The sequence below is a fragment of the Passer domesticus genome, chromosome 8 (assembly GCF_036417665.1).
Source record: "Passer domesticus isolate bPasDom1 chromosome 8, bPasDom1.hap1, whole genome shotgun sequence".
NCBI lineage: Eukaryota > Metazoa > Chordata > Aves > Passeriformes > Passeridae > Passer > Passer domesticus.
Genome location: NC_087481.1, coordinates 53816897 through 53831620, shown reverse-complemented (window position 1 = coordinate 53831620; position 14724 = coordinate 53816897). Strand labels below are relative to the sequence as shown.

The following is a 14724-nucleotide window of genomic DNA, read 5'->3' as shown; positions in this document are numbered from 1 at the left end:
GCACTGACAGCAATATCTGTAACACATTATTTGGCAGGACTGAGCCCGAGGCTCTGTTAGAGCAGCCACAGCAGGAGGAAGATCTGTGAAACTTGCACAGTTTAGCTCCCTTGGAGCAGAATGGCTTTAATCCAGCAGATATTCCCTGCCTTCCTGACAAATAAAAAATGTCCAGACATTGTTGATACAGGATATTCTAATGCACCTTCTGAATCCTCCACACCTACCCTGTGGTAGGTGTGGAAATTCAGTCAATCACACTTGGGCTTTATACTTCTAACAGGGCATCTCAATCTTACTAACATCTGAAGCTGCTGGGTCTGGTAGCTTCCCTTGGCATTTCTTTTTGCAAATGTCCCTAATAAATCCCAGGGATAAGCTTCCCTCTGTTCTCATATTATCTACATCTCTGAGTTATCCCTCAAATGAACATGAAACTACCTCAGCCAGTCCACGACCTAAAAATGACCTGCAGTCATCTCGTTTGTGCTGAACCACATCACAAGTCATCCTCCCTTCCCAACAACTTCTAGACCAGTGGGAATAAGAAAAGCTTTTTTCCTCATAATCCCTCACACACAGGCTGGAGGCAAGAAGTCTCAAAAGAGTCCAAGGTTTCAGTGCTTTCATCTTGAGGTTACAACAGAACTGCTTAAGAGCTGTGTCTCTGTCTCACTCATTTTATTCATTTTAGGGATTTAATGTGAATTCCTGGCATGATTTCAAAGCATGCTCTCTAAGTTAATAAAATTATAATATTAAAAGCCAAATAATAATAATAATGTGTTCTCAGTGTTACAGCTCCATCATACAGATTGGTGGACCTTTTGCCAGGTTGCCTTTGTTACATTTAATAGCAACCATAAATCTCAAAACCTCATGCAAACTGTAGAAAATTAAGGGAGATTTACTCCCTCTTTGGACAAAGAGGAAAAAAAAAAACCCAAAGGAGAAGAATGTTGTGACATGTTTACCAAAGTTAGGAGGCCCCAGGTTGAGATTCAAAGGTGGTAGTCTGGGAAAAAAAAGGGTTATTTTGTGCTAATATATTTGTGGACAGGGTAGGGGCACCATGGATGTGGTGGGTAACAGCAGTGACAGCAGCTCACAAATGTCTGGAGGTGATTTTATGGAGATAAACCTCTGGTCACTGGTAAAACCCTCTCAAGATGCCTGAATTAGGTGAGAAATTGCTTTTCTTCAGGTCTTTGCCACTGCTTTTCTGGTGGATTTGAGACTCCCACCTACAGAGCCAGCCTTAGAGCACCTGAAAGGGTGAAGGACACTTGTAAGACTCTCCCTGAAAGGATTCTTCTGCATAAGAAAACAGCTAAAATTCTTTAAAGCATCTCAAAACCCCCAGAGAATGATGAGATTCTTGGACAACTGCATTTTGTTCTCTCTTTGATGGGTTTAGCTCCTCATTTCTAAATTCTTTGTTCTCACTCTCCTCAGGTTCAAAAGTTCTTGATGTCTATGTAAACACCTCAAGATGCTAATTTTTGCTTTTTGTCTAGTAATTACCTTGATTCTACCAAGCTTTAAAAACCCTTTAATTTGCAAATCTTTTATTGAACAGCAAACAAAAAACTCCAAAAACCAATAAACCCTATTTTGAGAGTCAAATTGTCAAAATGTTTCTGTAGAAGTGGTAACTATTGCAATAGTTCAAATTAAAACAATCTTTTTTCATCTTTCTCATCTCATCACCTGCACTGCTGCCTGGGTGGAAATTTTTCTTGGAGTGTTTGGACTGTGGAAACGGACTTGCTTTTAATTACTTACTGGATAAAATACTCTCAAAGGTCATCTGTCATCATGAATGCAATTTTTAGCAGTCTGATTACTTCTTCACTGCAAATTTATCTATTATTATTGCATTATCAGTGATAAATTAATGTTGGGAATATAAAAAGCTAAAATACTAGAATGAGTCTGAAAACTGTAGCCTTGGAGGTAAATCTGTCCTGTGGTGTTTAGTGTTTTAGGTGCTAAATAATAATAATAATAATAATAATAATAATAATAATAATAATAATAATAGATGCAGGGTTTAAAATATCAAACATACCAGAGCATCCATGTCTTACCTCAACATGCTGCCCATGTAGATACCCAGAGATGCTTACAAATAAATGAGTTTCTGCAATTTACTTGAGTTAAATAAGATTTTCCCCTAATAACTTGAACATCTGCTATTATTGCCTTAGAGATTAGTATTCCATTCATTTGATTTCTCCTTCAACAGCTATTTAATCTCTGTAAATTAATTTATAAACCATTATGCCTTATTTGTGTTACATTTTTCTTTATTGGTCGATCCAAGTGGTTGGAATGGAGGTAAAGTTCTCCTCAACAGATTATTGTCAATCTCTGCTTTTCCTGGTCCCAGCTGAGGTGAGAGGAACACTGATTTATGTTTCTAGAAAAGACTCTGGGAAAACAAAGCTCTCTCAAATGATGTGGAGGGAGGATTTGCCTCTTACCAGTGGGGTTCTTTTAAAGGCTACTTTGTCAGTGGTTTGCATGCATCAAGCAAAATTAAGATTTGTTGTTTCTTTTAACTTCAAAGGGAGCCTTTTTAAGCTCTGCTTCTGTTTGTAAAATGAATTGTCTAAAATGCAAATTATTTGGAGGTAGAAAGTTCCTCTCCAGCCACAGTACTGCAGAAATTCCAGCAGCAATAATTAAATATTAATCCCATAAAATGTGTGATGTCTCAGGCACTGAGGTACAAAGGGATCTGAAAGGATCATGGGTCCCAGCAGCTTCAATGAGGAAAATAATTGAAATGTTGTATTTTTAGCTTAGTTTTCATAGCAAGATAGTAAAAAACACCTTGTTGCTGATCCCAGCATGATGGAAATGTGCTGTGCACCACAGAAATCTCTGGAGCTGCATGGAGCTCATGATCTGAGGTGCAGCACTGGGGCACCCACCGTCCCCCAGTTAAACTGGTTTGGGATGAAGCCTTTGCATTTCCCCTCTATGTGCTTGGGCACGTTCTGATCTCACTTGTGCTGGCCATTGGAGGGAGGGCTTCAAGCTCAGCAGCAAAAATGAGATTTCAGGGCTGCCAGTCATTTTTAGAGCACCTGGATGTCAAAATTCCTTTAAAGAATTGTAGCTTAATTTTTTTGTGTTGCTCAGAAATCCCAGAACTTCTTTTGGGATATCAGCAATATACTCTGTAAGAGAAAAGCACTGAACCCCTTTGAGAGATGTGTTTTAATATCCTTTAATAAAGACATCTAGAGGGGTGAACCTTCAAGTATGGGAACTTTGGTGTGTGTGAAAAGCCAGCAGCTCTTTTCTCACCTGTGTGCATCATCAGGACTGTTACTACAAGGAAAAGAATAAGCTTTCAATTATTGCTCTGATCTCCCTTGTGGGTAAGGGAGTGGATCTGTAGTCTCATAACATCCAATATTTACAGAAACCATCCTGTAAATCAAAGCAATTTATTCAGTCCTGTGCTGTACATTGTTACATTTGCAACAGTTCATTTCTGCCTTCTATATATTTTCATATAGTCCCATGCTCCTCTGGGGAAGCTTGAACCTGAAAAGGAAGTCCAGGGGAATATAAATGATCTGCCCTTTCCAGCTGACTAATGTGGGCCATAAAACACTTCAAAATACAAAGGAGACTCAACATCTGGTCAAGTTTACTCATCATAAACACACCTGAATGAAAAGTACTTGTTCTGTGGAGCAGAGCCAAATGAACGACAGACTAGGACAGACATTTTGTGTTGTTACATGCAAGTGCTCTCTCCATGCATTTCAATGGCTAAATTAGAGGTAATTCAATAGTAATATATGCAGCTAGCCCCAGGAAACATTGTATATTCTTTAATTTTGAAAGCCTTCTCTGATTAAAAATGAAACCTAATTACAAACTCCCCATTCATGCTCTAAAATGTCAGAGAATTGATGTTTTTCAATGTCAATACAGTAACAAAGTCAGTCCTGGAGTGGCGATGCAAGATATGTTTTCTTAACCAAATTTATGCTTTGACAACCTCCTGCTTGGAAAAGGGAAAAAAAAAAAAAGAAAAAGAAAAAAAAAAAAGCAATATTAGAGCTGTCCATGTCTGATGTATGAGCCTTACTGTGCCAGTGGCTTTCATTATGGCTTGGTTTCCAGTTGTCCCACTGCAAAACCACAGCTCCGCCTGATGAAGTGCTCACCTTTTCCCAAACCTTTTCCCAGGACAGCTCTGCAGCACCACCCTCTGTGCTGGGAAAGCCAACAGCCTCCAGGAGCAGCAGAGCACAGCTCTGAGGGGCAGGGAGAGAGCAGGCTCAGAGCAGAGGCTGTGCCAGGAGGGAGGATCCCTTCCTGCAGGATCTGAGCCTTTCCAAGCGCAGGGATGAGATGCTCTCCATGGGGGCAGGGGGTTGGTGAGGGGATGCTCAGAGCCTGCTGCTGGGGTCAGTGGTTCCCCACCCATCTCTGCCATTCTGGGATTTGATCCTGGTGCTGGCGTGAGAAGCATCCTTACTTTAAAAAAAAAAAAAAATGCAGCTTCTGGAAGTGGTAGAATTGTCAAATCATTGAGTATCTGGAATTGGAAGGGATGTATGAGGAGCAGGGTGTCCAACTCCCCAACAGAAAAAAAAAAAAAAAAAGGAAAAAGAGGAAAAGGAAAAGAGGTGGGAAAAGGAAAAATAGGTAGAAAAAGGAAAATGAAAAAGGAAAAGGAAAAAGAGGTAGAAAAAGGAAAAGACAAAAGATCGATAAAAAGGGAACAGAAAGCCCTTTCCTTATCTTTCTGAGATGTCCTGCTGGAGTCTGCTGGTGTAATTCCTGATGTTCAGGAGCTGTCCTGCTAAATGCAATGGGACTATTTACAAATTAATGCACAACTCAGTGACCCTAAACACACCCCGTGTCTGGCCTTGTGTAAATAAAAATCAGCCTGCAGACTGTAAGGTAAATACAAACAAAATTCCTTTCCTCTCACTCAGGAGGAAGAAGAGAAATGGAGAAGGGTTAAAGAGGTTTTTTTCCCCACTCTGGTTGAAGTACCCTCTGGAGTTTGCAGTGTGTCATTAGTACCTATTTCCACTAAACCCTGAGTCTGTGCTAACAAGACTTTCTCTTCCTTCAAAGAAAGATCACATGCCTGCTGCTATCACCTGCAATTCTTCCTGCTGCTCTGGGGGAACTCTGCTGGCATTTCAATCCAGGAATTGTGCAGGAATGGTGCTCCTGGTTCTCCATGACACTGTCAGCCCTGGCTCTCCCTGCTCTGCTCCCATCTGCTGCCTTTTCTGCCTCTGATGATAAACTTTAAAGGAGGCTTTAATTAGTGCTTTGTAGCCTGGTGTAATGCTGATGAGGTCTGTGACTGAAGATTAGAGCTAGGCAAGTAACACACCTAAAATTCAACCCCCTAATAGATAATTCCTTTTGCATTTGCAGAAAAATTAAAAAAAAAAAAAAGGAAAAAACAGAGCAAAAAGTTTTGCTTGTGTGTAAAACCTTATGAAAACAACCTTACATGGCCCCAACCAAGCTGAATACAATTCTTTTAAAAAGAAAACAGTCCTAAATTAAGAGTGGAATTTTAGCTTCCACTTTGAATTTCTTGGCTTTTGTTGGTTTCTTATATACCCTCATTATTTCGGCAGTGTGTTGTTTTTGGTCTGACTAATATTTAGAAATTGTTCCATCCAACCATTAGATGTCTACTGTTTGAGAATGATTCATTTCTATTTGACTTCATGAGCAAAATTTGCACAGTGGGACCTTTTCCTGCCCTTGGTGTGTCTCTCCCTGCTCCAGAATTCCCAGTGTCCTACCCCAATAACCCATGGGGTTGCCTCACAGTTGTGGAGCAGAGTGGGGAGCTGCAGCTTTGCAGGGATGTGGTTGAGGGAGTCATTTTGCATCCACATCCTGGATGCAAAGCACCAGCACTCAGGGTGCTGGCTGCAATTCTGAGCTCAAGTACTGAGCTATTCCAGAGGGGTTTGAAAAAATATTGGACAGAAGAAGTTTAAAAAGAAAAAAAAAAAGTGAAAATAAAATTTAAATATCTCTCTACGAGGTATTTCTTTTTAAATAATGAAATATTCTGTCAAAGGGGTTCCATAGGTTTGCACAATGATAATTGTGCACTGGCAGCAGTGATGTGAGCTCCCAGGCCCACTGGGGAGGCTGCCACCAGTGTTAGGAAAACACCTATCACTTCCCAGTATAATTGTCCTGAACCAACATGAAATATCTAAACACCCTGTTCTTTGGCAGTAAATGATGGATAATCCTTTACTTTTGGATTAGGAGTGCCAGGGAGCACGTAGTGTTCAGTAGCAGAAGACTTGTAGTGTGCCCAGAGGCACGGTGATATTTAATATCCCCATGAATGGCACAGGCAATGGGCTGAGGGCACCCTCAGTGAATTGGAATGACTCCAAGAGGTCAGAGAGGTGCTGGGGACACCCCTGAGGATTCGGGATGCCATCCAGAGGGACCTGGACAAGCTGCAGAAGTGGGACCTTGGAATCTCATGAGGTTTAGCAGGACCAAGAGCTGATGTTGCACCTGGGTCAGGGCAAACCCTGGTGTCAATCCTGTCTGGGAAGTGAAAAGATGGGGAGCAGATGTGGGGAGAAGGACAGAAATTATCTAGATCCATTACAAAAGCCTCCATTAAATAGATGCTGTTTGCTTTGAGTGATGCAGAAAAACAAATCAAAGAGTGGGACATCAGAAAAAAAACAGAAGATAAATAATGGCAATGAAATATGACCACTGCTGATGCAGAAATTTCCATGTTTTTCACTTCAAAAGATCCATTTCCAAGTTTCTAAAAAAGAGAGAGGAACAAATTTTTATTTGGTGCAATTTGTTTTGGAGTGATATATTTCCAAAATCTTTCAGCATGTCTGATATTAGGTTCTGAGCCACAATCTTCAAATGTCACATGGAAAAAGAATTTACTGCTGGTTAGGCATGGGATTTCCTCTGGCATAGCATAATACCAAGTCTTGTGATCTATTTACTTTTAAAACCAGTAAAATTAATGAATGAACCAACACAGAGGGCCCTTGTCTGTTTGCAGGGTTTCTGAGCTGCCCTGATTTTCTTATTTAATTTTTTATGGCTGCAAGTGTTCAATTTTAACTCGGATTTAGTTTTCAGCAATGCAAATTTTTCTTAATACTAACAACAGCTGTTAGCAATATACCCACATCCAAGAACACGTTTATATGTGACCAAACTCGGTGTAATTGCCACATCATCTGCTAAATTGGCATTACAAACAAGTCCCAGGGGAAGAAACACGACTCCCTCCGTATGTCATCACTTTTGAAATTTCCACAGTAAAGAACCAGCGCTCAAAGCTCTTCTTTCTGTGCTGACAACTCAGATAAGGGAGCTTGTGGCTGGGGCTTGCTGTTTCCCAAGGACTTGCTAGAGCCTTGTTGTACCACTACAAGGGCCCTTTTCATGTGGGACAAGCATTTGTGTCATGTTGCCTTGCAAAAACACCTCCCTATCTGCCCCTCCTGCAGCTGAGTGTGCTCTACCATGAATTAAATAGTGGCAGATTGCAGAGAAGTAACAGTACAGAACTCAACTTTTTTATCACCTAATTAGTCCCAACATAAAAGTTCTGTATTTTGATGGTAGCTGTTAGAGCTCTGCTATCACTGTGGTTATTGCCCAGGCCACTGCAGGCTGGAAATGTTAAACAGGGACAGTTTGAGTTTCTCTGGCTAGCACAGCCCATCAAATTGCCTCTCTCTGCCACAGATGCTATTCCAAGTTATTATATTACATCTAAATGTGTTTGGAATGATGTCTGGCTATCAGCATTTTGTCATTAGAAGAGAGAAAGGAAGACCAACAGTAGACAGATATTGCTATCTGGACTGTAATGAGTCCCTGAGGGAAAATTAAGGGGTAATTGTAACAAGCCTCTGGATGGACCAAAAAAATATTAGTCAGATCTCATCTGTTCTCCAACTTCCTTCTTTCTTTAAACTGTCAGCACTTTCCATGCCTTTTGGCTCAAAATGCCTGTCTTCATCTCAGCTAAGCCCCACACAGCTTTTTACTTCCTTGCAAAGTTTTCAAAAAGCTTAAGAGGCTGCTAAAATTGTCATTTTGTATGTGGTAGGAAATCCAGTTGAACTGGACGCACTGATGGCTTTGTCAGGGTATTTACACGGAGCAGATGTGGGGGAAGTTCTCCCTGTAGTGTGAGCATCTCTAACCTGGGAGGATCTGCCAAAACCCAGAGCTTGGTGCCTCTACCTGACTGCTCACACCAGAAATGGGCCCTTTGTTTGAGGCAATGGATATTGAACTGGAAAAAGGGATTAAATCCATGATTTCATCATGGACTATTTTACTTCTTATTTTTCTTCAGGAAAATTGAAGTTCTTAATTTTGGCTGTATAAATAACTCTGCCTCCAGTCACAAATTTTTTTTCCAGTTCAAAGAGTCAGTGAAATAAAAATCTCCCCCTTAAATGGAATAAAGGTGGTTTCCTGTCCTGGGTGTGTTCTTCTCCTAGGTACCTGCTAGGATAGCTAAGCCCAAGTTTCTAGACCTGCCTTGGAAAATGGGAAATTGAGACAGCCACATAAATGTCTGGTTGTTCTCCCATGTTGTTTGGTGTCCTTGAGTAACTCTCAGCACTTAAATCAAGATACAGACAAAATAGTATTAGGTACATTAGAATATTGGATATTAAAAAGAAAATCCAAACCAGTTAAAGGTATTCCTGAGATAATGGCAGGAGATGTATAGTAGAGGACACTGTGATAAAATTCAGAAAAAATGTGACATAAACCCAATTCTTGGTGATAGTCTGGAGGATCCATTATAAAGATGTGGTCCTGATGAATATCTTTGGCTAATTAGTTACATTTTTTGTCCCCTGGAAATTATATTCTGAATGTTACCCATCAGCTGTGGTGCCTGTCCAAGGAGGGTGTCAGGTCTTTGTGATTATTGGAGTTCACCACTGATGTTATGTGACACAGAAGAAATGAATTCTCAGGGAATTATTGGATCCTGCACCATTTTTCCTAGAGCAGCTCAGACCTGCTGAACTCTGCTGAGCAAACCCACCTGTGCGAGAGGGTGGAAAATCTTGCAAAGGCCTCAGCATTCCAAGCCAGCAGAGAAAGAAGCCAAAGCACTGTCAATATTTATATTTAGACCTAGAGATACATATTTAAATTTTATTTTATTTCTCTTTGAGGGTGGGCCAGACTGGAAGAATCAAAAACCTGTTGAGCTTAGGACAAAACCAGCACATTACTCTGCTTTTTACTCATTTTCTTTTCCTTCCCTCACAGTTTCCTCCACTGACTTTGGTTCAGCTCTCACCGGACCAACAAGCTCTGAGAACTCCTATAAAACTCCAAAGCGAAAAAGAGTGTGCCTGCCAGGTGGGATTTTTTTTTCCCCAAGTGCTCACAGATCTAATTTTCACCACATGTGAACAAGTGTTCGCAGTTTTAAAGATGTGTTGAGTAATTGCACATGCGAGACATCTTCCCTTTAATGCTCCCAGTGTGTTCAAAGCTTTTTTTTTGTGAGAACACCCCTGTTAACAATGGAGTTGTGGCCTTTAGCTTTCACTTAAGTGGGTACTGCTTTGTGTTGAAATATAATTGGTAGCACTTGCCCATTCCTATTCCCTCAGCTCAGCTAATGAAAGACACTGCCATAATCTCCTTCTCCTAGGATCAGGGTTTGAGCCTGGAAAATCTCTGCTGGAAGGAGCTGGAGAGGCACCTGCCACTGCCATTGCTTTGGGTGCCATTTCGTTTTGGGCCAAAATAGGAAACAAGGGTGTGTTTGCTGCCTTCTCTTGGGGGTGAGGATGTGATGTGCTGCTTTTGCACACCAATAAAAGGAATGATCTCCTATGGAAAAGGGAATTGTGACTGATAAAATGGGCAGGACACCCGACCACCTTCCCTGTGACACCACAGCAGATCTTCAGTGTTGGCTGAACAGTTTTCAAAAGAGCTGAGGAGGAAGAGATTTATCATCAGCCTGGTTACCCTTTTCTCATACACCCAACCAGACAAGGGATGACTTAGGCAACAAAATCCAATTAATCACCCTCCAAAACCCCTGTCCTTAGGGGAATATCTCATTGCCTGACCAAATGTCCTGTAGGACTAAGTCTGGACAGCACTGGCATGAGATAAACCAAAGGGGAATGGGTCTGAAGGGTGATAGAGCTGTGGGACAAAATTAAATACAAACGGTAGAAAGTGAGATTTGAATCAGTTGAGGGAACAAATGCAATTTCTGTGAGATAGGACTCAAACAACAACTGTGTTTTCTTGGTTTCTCTAAGCCACTCTTCTCCTGGCCAGTAAATCTGTGAGAAAGTGATAATGAAATGTTAATTACCTCCAAAATTATCTGCCTCCAGTTATTGCTAGAAATGGCATGGAAAACAACAAAGTGTTGAACCTCATGGTGAGAAAAAGATGCCTTTTTTCTTTTGCTCCATTGTTCTGAAAATATTGTATAATGTGGGGGTTATTTTGAAACAGCACATGGTAAAAAGCCTCATAAATGGTTTAGATTTCAGGAACTATAACTAGAAGTCATTTACTCCTGGTTATTTCTGGAAAGGGGCTGACCATAGCCTGTTTGGGGGGAACACTGAGTCACCCCCCTCTCCTGACTGTGTTTGCAGTTACACAGAAGTGCCTACAACAAAGCCATGGGTTTCAAATCCAAGCAAACGAGCTGCAAGCATCACTTACATTTATGTTTTTGTAGTGATCAAAGGTTTTGGCCAAGTCCAACACTCTACTGGTGTGGAAGGAGCAATTATTGTCCCATGAAATGTGGCTGACCTGGCTCAGAGACAAAATAGAAGATGCAGGTCTGTGGCTGAGCAGCCAAACCTCAGAGCCACAGAATCAGTTTGGTCAGAAAAGATCTTTAAGATCATCACGTCCAACCTTAAACCCAGCACTAAACCAGGCTTTTAAGAGCCACAACTTCGTGCCTTAGATCCCTAGGAGGGATGGTCACTCCCCCACTTTTCTGGGAAGCTGTTCCAGCCCGACTTGGGGCAGCCTCAGCACCAAACCTGTGCGAGGGTCCCACCCTGGAGAGTGTGAGAGAGCTTTCCCTGTGAGCTGACACAGCTGCTCCACGGGCTGTGAACAGAAACTCTCCTCCTTCCCAGGTCCAGGGGTCTCTCTCTGGTGCAGCCCCTGCAGATAAACCCTCTGGAGATGTGCTTGCACTCACGATGTCACTCAAGACAGGAAAAACAAGCGAGCGCTTTTAGATGATCAACACCTTCAGAAAGAAATGTGTTCATCAGAGTTATGACAGCCCCAGTGATTCATTAGTGGGAAGGAGATTATTATGCATTTGTAGATATAAACCAGAGCTGATCTGAACAGACTGAGTTCCCTTAGTAGTAGCTTATTACCAAAGAATTAAAGGTTGCAGTGGGATCTGCATGTAAAATTGGAAGAAACTTCTCAGCCAGCAATGCTTTTGTGCTATTACTGATTTTAACTTGAATTGCTCTTTTCCCTTGCTGGTATTTGCTCTGCGATGTGTGTGTGGAGAGCAACTGTAACACTTCTCCAGAACAGTATAAACTTGTCATATTAAACTTCACTTGGAAATTAAAAGGTTTCTAATCAGCAGAACGATGAAGCTCTGGAACAGCTTTCCAGGAAAAATGGAGGCTAATAAATTTAATCATAATGAACCCTGAACAGTTTATAAAAGGGATTATGTGACATAGTGCTTAGAATATTAGGGGACTGAAACTGAAGATCTCTGTGTTTCATTTTCCAAGCTCTATTCCTAGATCTGGATGTTTCTCTCACGACAGATTTTTGCAGATGATTCTGTGATCACTGCTGCATGAAGAACACCAGACAGTCAATCCCAGGGCACCAGTGCCCCATGAATACAGCTGCTAAACTTCACTTTAAAAATGTCTGCTACGTCAAATTACTTTAGTGTTCCCTTCATGCACGCAGTGGAGGTGGTTGTTACAGGACTGAAGGGAATCTAACAAAACACAGGTACAGCTGTGGCAGCTCAGAGGCCCAGTTAATCCAGAACTTTGTCTCCAAGTGTGGCTGAGAAAAAAGACCTAATGAGCAGAAAAAGACTGTGGTAGTGCTTCTTAGAAGTCCTTTCCTAACCTCCAACAATTTAATGCCCAGGGACCTCACAGAAATCAAATCTAGTTCCTCTGGGCTTCCTAAGATCTCCTCTCTGATTTTTCTTCTCTGAATTAAAGCTGCATTTTTCTAACACCCAAAGACTTCTGACACTGGTGCAAAGGATCTGCACTGCATGGAGAAGTTTTTCCTTCTGATGCCTAATTTAATGAAGACACCAAGAGTGAGTATCCAGGAAACTCTCTCATACTGCCCCTTTCATCCACCCCTTTCTTTCTATACTGAGCCATCCTGATCTGCCTGTGCAGAATCCAGCATTAACTTGATTATCCTTCCTACATGTATACTGATATTTTATTCTTTTCTTTTCTTTTCTTTTCTTTTCTTTTCTTTTCTTTTCTTTTCTTTTCTTTTCTTTTCTTTTCTTTTCTTTTCTTTTCTTTTCTTTTCTTTTCTTCTTTCTTTTCTTTTCTCTTTTCTTATATTTTCTTTTCTTTTCTTTTTTCTTCTTTTTTCCTCTTTCACAGAGAGACACTAAAACTACAGATAGCATTCAAGATTTATGCATACCACAGATAAATAAGTCGACATAAAGATGTTCTGCTTGGTTTTATTCTCTGTTTCTATCCCAACATCCCAACATTCAGTTTTCTTTTTTTCATTAGCTGCTGAGTACTGAGAAATTTTAATGAAACTTATATTCTGATCATCAAATCTCATTCTTGAACAGCTTCAAGCCCAGTTTCCAGTGTGCCTTACCATTAATTGGAGCTGCTCTTGAGCATGAAAGTGCTTTTCTTTCCTCCATTAAGAGAGAGAATCAATCCTAACTCAGCCTCTAATTCCCTAGCTGGGGTTGCCCACCTTGGCTTGCAGTTTATTTCTGTTCATGTTTTCCATTAAAAAAAATAAGATACAATCTGTTTCTGCCTACAATTTCTGGTTGCCTCTGTGCAGCACAGCTGCAGGAAGGTTACAGGTTTTGTTACTTGTTGGAGCTGCAGCTCATCCTTCCAGCTGTGGAGATTATCTTTCCTAACAGCATGTGAAATTTAGGATGTTATCAGGACTCCTTGTTTAGAGACCAGCTCTGAAATTAACCATTCTCTTCAGAAAAAAAAAAAAAAAAGAAAAAGAAAAAAAAATAAGAAGAAAAAAAAAAGAAGAAGAAAAAAATAAAATAAAAAATTTAAATAATTCACATCCTTTGCAAAAGGAATTAAAAATTGAGTCATATTTGGGGCCTTTTCTGAGCTCTTGTGATCCTCCTAGAAACAATTTCAGAGTTTGCTCTCTGTATTATTTAGGCTATCTATAGAGAATTTATAAGCAAATGCAGGAGTTTCCCACCAGCAGTGGAGTGTGTGGAAAATATCAGCAGTAGTCCAGAATGTCAACACATTTCCTTCTCCTTAGCTTTATTTAGTCTTTGCCACTAATTGCCATTCAATTTTGGCTGCTAATGTTAATTTTTGCTATTTTTTTCCCCTCTAATCTACTAATTCCCTAAGAGATTGTTTTGTATAGTTGGATCAGTAGTTTACATACTTTTTCTAGAAACTCACGGTGCTCTTTTCTGATCCTAAACAGCTAGAGAAGCAAAATGGGAACTGGAGCAGGCACTTCCCCAAAAAACAGGCTCCACTGATATTCTGCTTTGCTAGTGGTTAAATCACAACGAGCTGGCAAACTACAAGTCTTGAGTTTTTATTCTTATTTATTGTATGACCCTACAAAGTTCATACAACACATCCACAGAGGGAGCTAATTAATAGGGTGTCATAAGGTGTGAGCAGTGCATTTTATAGCTCCTTTAACCCTTGTGGGAAGCTGTTGTTCAAGGCAATTTTGGCTGCTGGCTGACATTTCTTTATGCAGGACAATGGTGACATTTTTTCCAGGGATTTTCCAATTATGGCTGTTGGAGGTTAAGTATTCCTGGATGAATACAGTTTAATGTTATTAATCACAAAGGACAGTATAAAAAAAAGGTAGCTTTTTTCAGCACTGTGTAAAACATGATCCTGCACATTGTCTATGGGGAATTGGCAAGATTTTTTTGAACAAGGAAACTGAATGCTATGAATCACAGGGGAGTTTGGTTGCAACACCCAGCTAATATTTCATTTTTTCTGATAGTTTCTGATTAAGTTTATCTTTTAGATACCTCCATCACCTGTGGATATTGAGTCTTTCCCCTCTCTGTTTAAAATGGCATGCAGAATACCAAATACAGCCAAAACCATTTTTTCCCTGTGCAAAATGCTCAGCTCCAATTGGATCAAAGAAAATTGTTGTGCATGAAAGCAGGTGTCAGCAAACAGAAAAAAAAAAAATCCAAGCAAAAGCCACCCCCAAAACAGCAGCATGCACACAAGCTCTCTGAGCACACTTATATAAATATACTGCACATCCTGTGGGAAACAAACCACCCAAATCAATATTCAAGAGATGCTTTTGAAAAATTCCTTTTGGAAAGCCAAAATTTTGACTGAACTTTTAGGAACTTGACTTTTTTGTGCTGCTGGGACAAACAGTGCAGCTCTTTGTTTGGTGCATGCTGAGGGAAAG

General features: G+C 40.5%; 1 long non-coding RNA gene across 3 annotated transcripts in view; it reads left to right on the top strand.

The window, feature by feature from the left end:
- Positions 1 to 14724, top strand: part of LOC135306886 (uncharacterized) — a 119146-nt gene that overhangs the window by 77483 nt on the left and 26939 nt on the right. For all 3 annotated transcript variants that reach the window (XR_010367628.1, XR_010367631.1, XR_010367634.1), the window contains exon 5: positions 9325 to 9417. This is a non-coding gene — a long non-coding RNA (uncharacterized LOC135306886). The remainder of the gene's footprint in view (positions 1 to 9324; positions 9418 to 14724) is intronic.